General features: G+C 40.6%; 1 long non-coding RNA gene across 3 annotated transcripts; it reads right to left on the reverse strand.

Moving 5' to 3' along the window:
• Positions 1-2,335: 2,335 nt before the first annotated feature.
• On the reverse strand, positions 2,336-6,349 carry LOC106567910 (uncharacterized). 3 transcript variants are annotated; one of them, XR_006758357.2, is made up of 4 exons: positions 4,620-6,349; positions 4,093-4,277; positions 2,956-3,701; positions 2,336-2,746 (listed from the first exon to the last, which is right to left on the reverse strand). It is a non-coding gene; the product is annotated as an uncharacterized LOC106567910 (long non-coding RNA). The 3 variants fall into 3 exon arrangements; XR_001320192.3 differs by having other exon boundaries at positions 4,466-6,349; XR_014380162.1 differs by having other exon boundaries at positions 4,093-6,349.
• Positions 6,350-7,277: the final 928 nt, after the last annotated feature.

Consider the following 7,277-nt stretch of genomic DNA (forward strand, 5'->3'; position numbering starts at 1 on the left):
TCACTTGCTATATTGCATTTACTTTGCCACCATGGCCTTTTTTGCCTTATCTCACCTCATTTGCTCACATTGTATATAGACTTATTTTTCTACTGTATTATTGACTGTATGTTTGTTTTACTCCATGTGTAACTCTGTGTTGTTGTATGTGTCAAACTGCTTTGCTTTATCTTGGCCAGGTCGCAATTGTAAATGAGAACTTGTTCTCAACTTGCCTACCTGGTTAAATAAACGTGAAATAAAAAAATAAAGCTTCAAGTGGTATTTATGTATTCATTTGTGATGCTATACTTGAAATGATCCTGCTGTTGTCACATGCTACACATGCATGTGTGTGCACATGCATCTATCCCAATGTTATCATGATTTGTTATAAGATATATTATACTTTAGTAATCCACAATGACATGGTGATGTAAACATCTAATAATGACATTATCTTCCATATTCCTACAGACACCTTGCAATTGGAGATTCCTTCAAAACGATTGCCTATAGTTACAAGTTTGGGCGACCAGGGCCATCTGGGACTGTCTCCTGGGGAATTCAGGAGTGTGAAGGCTACCTGTGTCCTGCATAACTTCATGAGAATGGACACGGGGACCAGGAGGGGATCTGCAGCTCGCCACCATATCCCAGAGCAGAAGTCTGCTGCTCTGCAGGATGTTTCAAGGATGGGGTCCAACAATCCAGCAAGAGAGGCAATCCGTGAGCAGGAGATCTTCACCTCCTACTTCTTCGAAGAGGGTGCTGTTCCCTGGCAACACTATAGACTACACTATGCACAACCAAAGGCTCTTTTAAGAGCCATCCACATTGCAATAACAGTATTCTTCCATTTACTTAGCTATGTCAACTAGAGTTATTCAATTCCCAATTTCTTTCCTTTTGATTTCTACTTCTCAGGTGAGGGTGCTGTTTAGGTAAAGGGGTGATGTCTGTACAAAAACAAAACAGGCTATTTTAAGTCACTCATATTGAAAAACAACAAATACACGCCCTAAAACCCACACTTACACACTCATGTATCAATCTGATCGATGGATTGTGTTGTGCAGTAAGCAGGTTCAGGTGTATAACTGTGGCTCCTTCTCCACCAAAGAATAGGTAAGAGGGCCTACGCTATATTGTTTGTCCTCGTGTGTCTGTGCATGTTTTTCAGTATAAAGTACTCTGAAGCCACAGTGTGGACACCAGGTGAGGCCACACACACAGATACCTGTTGAACACGGTCTCTTTAACTACCTTATTTTCTCAATAACAGTCTCTCTCCTTCCCTTCATCCCGCTCCCCCTTCTCCCTAAATCCTCTAGGTTATATCAGCTGTGTCGGTGAACCCCTCCTGCATCTGAACTGGCTACATAGAGGACACAGCAGGACCAGAGGTGAGAGGTCAGTTGGTCAGGTCAACAGGAAGTATTATCAAAGACATGCTTTACATTGAAATACAGATAGAGATGTCGTAGTCCCAGAGTTAATGATCCAAGGTCAGTTTTGTATTTCACCTCCTGATGATTATGATGACTGACAGTGTTAGCATGTTTAAGTCTTTACATCCACTGTTTCATAAGACAACAGCCTGGTTTGCTGGTTGTTTCAGGAGTCCCTAAAACATTAAACAACCAGAATTACAATTTCATACTCACCCATAAAGCTAGATGGCTAATGTTAGCTCGTCAGCTAGCTTGCTAAATAGTGATTTTCGTAAATGTACTTTATGACCAAAAAATATGCATAATCATTTTCTCAACATTAACATATTCTTCTCAACGTTTTTGCACGATTCATTATGTTATATTTACTTCCATTTGCTTCCATCCAAGTATTTTTGTCAGCCATCTTTGCTGAATAAAGTATCCTACCTTGTAATCGCATAGCGTCAAATTCATCATGGGAACCACTTGATATGATTGGTCATCGCCCAGTGGTCGCCAGTGGTCGCCACTGGTGATTTGCATGACGTTGGGAAATTAACTTTTTCACTGCCTCCCATGCCACTTTCGTGCCGCACAACGGTCCCCTGCCCTCTCCGCTTTCCTTCCATTGAAAATTAATGGGAAGCTGTGTTTCAACGCGCGGCACCGCGTGCTAGTGTACACTGGGCATTAGCTGATCAACTAGTGGTCTGAGGCAGGCATTACTATTAAAGGCTGATTTGTAGTTCATATACACAGAAACAATTTAAAAACAGTACACTACACTTCCAATGCATCATGTAAATACTCTAAAACCGGTCAATCTCAATATCTAATTTCCTTCATCTGCATTGATCTGAGGACACAGGATAGGTGTAGTATTTAAATGAGAGACTTAATTTCAATCAGAGAACGTGAAACGCTTTGAAAGAAGTTCATTATCCAAGTGTTATAAATACATAATACATGCATTATACATATTATTATTGTAATATTATAAATACAATTTCAATCTGTACTACAATGCACATCTGGTGTCCATTATAAAAATATAGGAAGAAAGAGGAGGTGGGGAGAGAGGTGTGAGAGTGTAAAAGACAGAAATGGAAAGAGGTAAGAACAGAGGAGCAGGGAAGACAGCATATGATTAATGAATTACAGTGCTACTAAACTTAAAATTCTCTCAGTTCATCACAATTACATAATAGTGTCTCTAGCGGTGTCTCCTAACCAGCCTTGGGCCCCCAGTTGGCCCAAAGTTTATCTTAAGAGCGGGTGAGGTGGCGATGATGGGACTGGGGGTTGGCATCCTCTCTCACATCAAAACATACCTGCAGACGAGAGACAGATGGAGAGAGTGACAGCATGATTAAGTAGTGTTTTTTTTATTCTAACACTGTTAGTCGTCATAATAATCAGGATGTGAAATACAAAACTGACCTTGGATCATTAACTCTGGGACTAGTACATCTCTCTGTATTTCAATGTAAAGCATCTCTTTAATAATACTTCCTGTTGACCCAACTAAGTGACCTCTCACCTCTGATAATGCTGTGCCCTCTATGTAGCCAGTTCAGATGCAGGAGGGGTTCACCGACACAGCTGATATAACCTAGAGGATTTAGGGAGAAGGGGGAGCGGGATGAAGTGAAGGAGAGAGACTGTTATTGAGAAAATAAGGGAATCTGTTTGTGTGGCCTCACCTGGTGTCCACATTAAGTGGCTGCAGAGTACTTTATACTGATAAACATGCACAGACACACAAGTACAAACAATATAGCGTAGTTATAGAAATAATGAAGTACTATTCTCTATGGTTGGTCGTCTTGCCTATTCTTTGAAGGTGGAAGGAGCAACAGTAATATACCTGAACAACACAATCCATCAATCAGATTGATACACAAGTGTGTAGGTGTGGGTTATAGGGTGTCTAATTGTTCCCAAAAAATTCTTAAAAGAGCCTGTTTTGTTTTTGTACAGACATCACCCTTACCTAAACAGCATCCTCACCTGAGAAGTAGAAATCAAAGGGAGAGAAACTGGGAATTCAATAACTGTGGTTGACATAGCTAAGTAAATGGAAAAATACTCTTATTGCAATGTGGATGGCTCTTACAAGAGCCTTTGGTTGTGTATAGTGTAGTCTATGATGTTACCAGGGAACAGCACTCTCTTCGAAGAAGTAGGAGGTGAAGATCTCCCACACACGGGAAACATCCTGCAGAGCAGCAGACCTCTCCTCTGGCACACGGCGGCAATCTACAGATCCCACCAGCTTGATCATACCTGTGGAAAGCAGATAGGAAGAATATGCTCGATAAGAATACACAGCACATTTAAGGGAGCACAGAGGCTATTAACAAATTACTTCCCGTGGGCTTCAATCTGCAGATTCATGGAGCAGAACATGTCCAATAGATGGGTCACATGTATGCAACCAATATACAAAGCTACATACTGATTAACCAAATTCATTCTTAACTTGGCAATTTGCTATGTTCCAATTCTCTACCCTTTCCCTCAGAATGTGCATTCATTCACTCCCCCTCAAGTACTTTAAAGAGTTGTGCAGGAGGTTTTTTTGACCATATTCCTTACACTGGTCGATTCCTTTAAATATTTGATGTTCAGGAGGAAGAAGGGTAGAGAATAGGACTGAAGCCAGTTTGAGGTATACCTTTAGACAGCAGTTCCTGGAGGGCTGCTCTGGCGATGACAGCCTCTGACCTTTAGCCTTTTGGATACAATAGTTGGGGTGATGAGTTTGTAGTTGGGCACTTCCTTGATCAGTTTGTCGTAGGTGGCTTTGCCGAAGAGGACCAGGTTATTGAGCGTGTCCCTCACTTTCCCTTTGGAACACGTCTACTCAGGATAGAGAAAGAAGATATTAAATACTTATTATACTAGGCCAAACGGTGAGTTATTATAGCAAACTTTCCCAATAGCTACATTTCCAATGATGTTAACGTTACATCAAATCCAATGAAATTGTATTTGTCACATGTGCCGAATACAAAAGGTGTAGACCTGACCGTGAAATGCTTACTTACAAGTCTTTAAGCCCTTAACCAACAATGCAGTTTTAAGAAAATACAGTTAAGAAAATATTTCCAAAAATAACTAAAGTAAAAATAAAACCCTAATAAAACTCCTTTAATTTTCCCATAGGCCTTGTCAACGAATCATGGCAGAGTTAGTACCTACCCCAGGCACCATTACTATTGCTCTCTATTTGTTGTACATCCGGGAAACCCGGAGCCGCCGCCTCCTTATTCGTGTGGTGTTCCAGCAGATGCCTCTTTGTTGCGTATTGCTGCCTTTCACAATTCAGAAAATGCATTGCACATTTGTTCTCAAAAAAAGGGAAATGGGGGAAAAAGGAAATTGCGCCACCATTTAACCCTATACTACTACTCCCACTACTTTGGCCCTAACATATCCTACTTCAGGCTGTTGGCCTGGGAGGCTGGAACCCCTTTTCTCAAAACCCTCTACAGTTCTTCTGCACTAAAATCTCTGACACCCAAAAACCTCTCTGCTGCTGCTACTACCAATTACATTTTCTGGGATTATCTTTTCATCTGTCCGGTACAATTAATGACCATAGCAATAAACGCCAAGAAGTCAACCTTAGTAAAGCACAAACGGTTCGGGTCACTCTGTACTGACCTACTACTCGCATGGATCCTCTCAGGTTCCCTCACAATTTGCCCTCCATCCTCTACTTTCCTCACTGCCTCAGCATATGACACATTCTGCACTACTATCACCCTGGAAACTTGAACCGGTGTCAATCACACAGGACATTTCTGATCCCCAGCAACATGGCCACCCCCACAATTGAAACACTACACTTTTTCCACTGAAACTACACACTCCTTAGTCCCATGCCCTCCTGCTCATTTCTCATACCTCAAAATAAAACTCAGAGCCATTCGGCTTGTACGACATTGCTGGCAGCTTTCCATTAGATAGCACAGCCACAAAGTCAAAATTGGCTATATTGTAAAAAATGTCTGTAAACAAAAATTTGCTTGGTCATAATTTGAGGTTGGGTTAAAATCACATTATAAGAAGATAAATTGTAGAAATAGCTGGGGTTTATGACTTTGTGGCTGTGGTAACTAGTTATGACCTTGCAGGTGACTGCTGACTGACTGATCGACAAAGAACCTTGCATCATAAATAACTACTCATTATTATTTGTAGAGAGTCGGTCACAATTGACTCATAATACATTACGATATAATCCTAAATAGCTTGCGTTCCTGGGACATTGAGTTTCTTGTTGGTACCTCAGATCTTTTTCTTCATATCCACCCATATCACATTTTTGAGATTGTTTGTTGTTGTATACACTGACCAACATCTATGAAGGTTTTTGCACTATGGGACTAATATATATATATATATATATATATATATACATACACTGAACAAAAATATAAACGCAACATGTAAAGTGTTGGTCGCATGCTTCATGAGCTGAAATAAAAGATCCCAGAAATGTTCCATACCCACAAAAAGCTTATTTCTCTCAAATTTGGTGCACAAATTTGTTTACATCCCTGTTATTGAGCATTTCTCCTTTGCCAATATAATCGATCCACCTGACAGGTGTGGCATATCAAGAAGCTGATTAAATAGCATGATCATTACACAGGTGCAACAGACACCTCACAAGTCCTCAACTGGCAGCCTCATTAAATAGTACCCGCAAAACACCAGTCTCAATGTCAACAGTGAAGATGCGACTCCGGGATGCTTGCCTTCTAGGCAGAGTTGCAAAGAAAAAAAACATCTCTCAGACTGGCCAATAAAAAGAAAAGATGAAGATGGGCAAAAGAACACAGACACTGGACAGAGGAACTCTGCCTAGAAGGCCAGCATCCCGAAGTTGCCTCTTCACTGTTGACGTAAAGACAGGTGTTTTGTGGGTACTATTTAATGAAGCTGCCAGCTGAGGACTTGTGAGGCGTCTGTTTCTCAAACTAGACACTCTACTGTACTTGTCCTCTTGCTCAGTTGTGCACCGGGGCCTCCCACTCCTCTTTCTATTCTGGTTAGAGCCAGTTTGCGCTGTTCTGTGCAGGGAGTAGTACACAGCATTGTACGAGATCTTCAGTTTCTTGGCAATTTCTCGCATGGAATAGCCTTCATTTCTCAGAACAAGAATAGACTGACTAGTTTCAGAAGAAAGTTCTTTGTTTCTGGCCATTTTGAGCCTGTAATCGAATCCACAAATACTGATGCTCCAGATCCTCAACTAGTCTAAAAAAGGCCAGTTGTATTGCTTCTTTAAATCAGCAAAACAGTTTTCAGCTGTGCTAACAATGGCAAAAGGGTTTCCTAATATTCAAATTGGCCTTTTAAAATGATAAACTTGGATTAGCTAACACAACGTCCCATTAGAACAGTGGGACGTTGGTTGCTGTATGCCTATGGTTGCTGATAACGGGCCTCTGTATGCCTATGTAGATATTCCATGAAAAAAAGAAAATCTGACGTTTCCAGCTACAATAGTCATTTACAACATTAACAATGTCAACTGTATTTCTGATGAATTTGATGTTATTTTAAATGGACATTTTTTTTTTTGCTTTTCTTTCAAAAACAAGGGCATTTCTAAGTGACCCCAAACTTTTGAACAGTAGTGTATGTCTGTAATAAAGCCATTTTGATGGGAAAAAACTGATTGGCTGGGCCTGGCTCCCATGGCTGCGCCCCTTTCCAGTCATGTGAAATCTATAGATTAGGGCCAAAATGAATTTATTTAAATTGACTGATTTCCTTGTATGAACTGTAACTCAGAAAAAAATATGAAATTGTTGCATACATATACAGTGGGGGAAAAAAGTATTT

The sequence above is a fragment of the Salmo salar genome, chromosome 13 (genome assembly GCF_965601325.2).
Source record: "Salmo salar chromosome 13, fSalSal1, whole genome shotgun sequence".
NCBI classification, from domain to species: domain Eukaryota; kingdom Metazoa; phylum Chordata; class Actinopteri; order Salmoniformes; family Salmonidae; genus Salmo; species Salmo salar.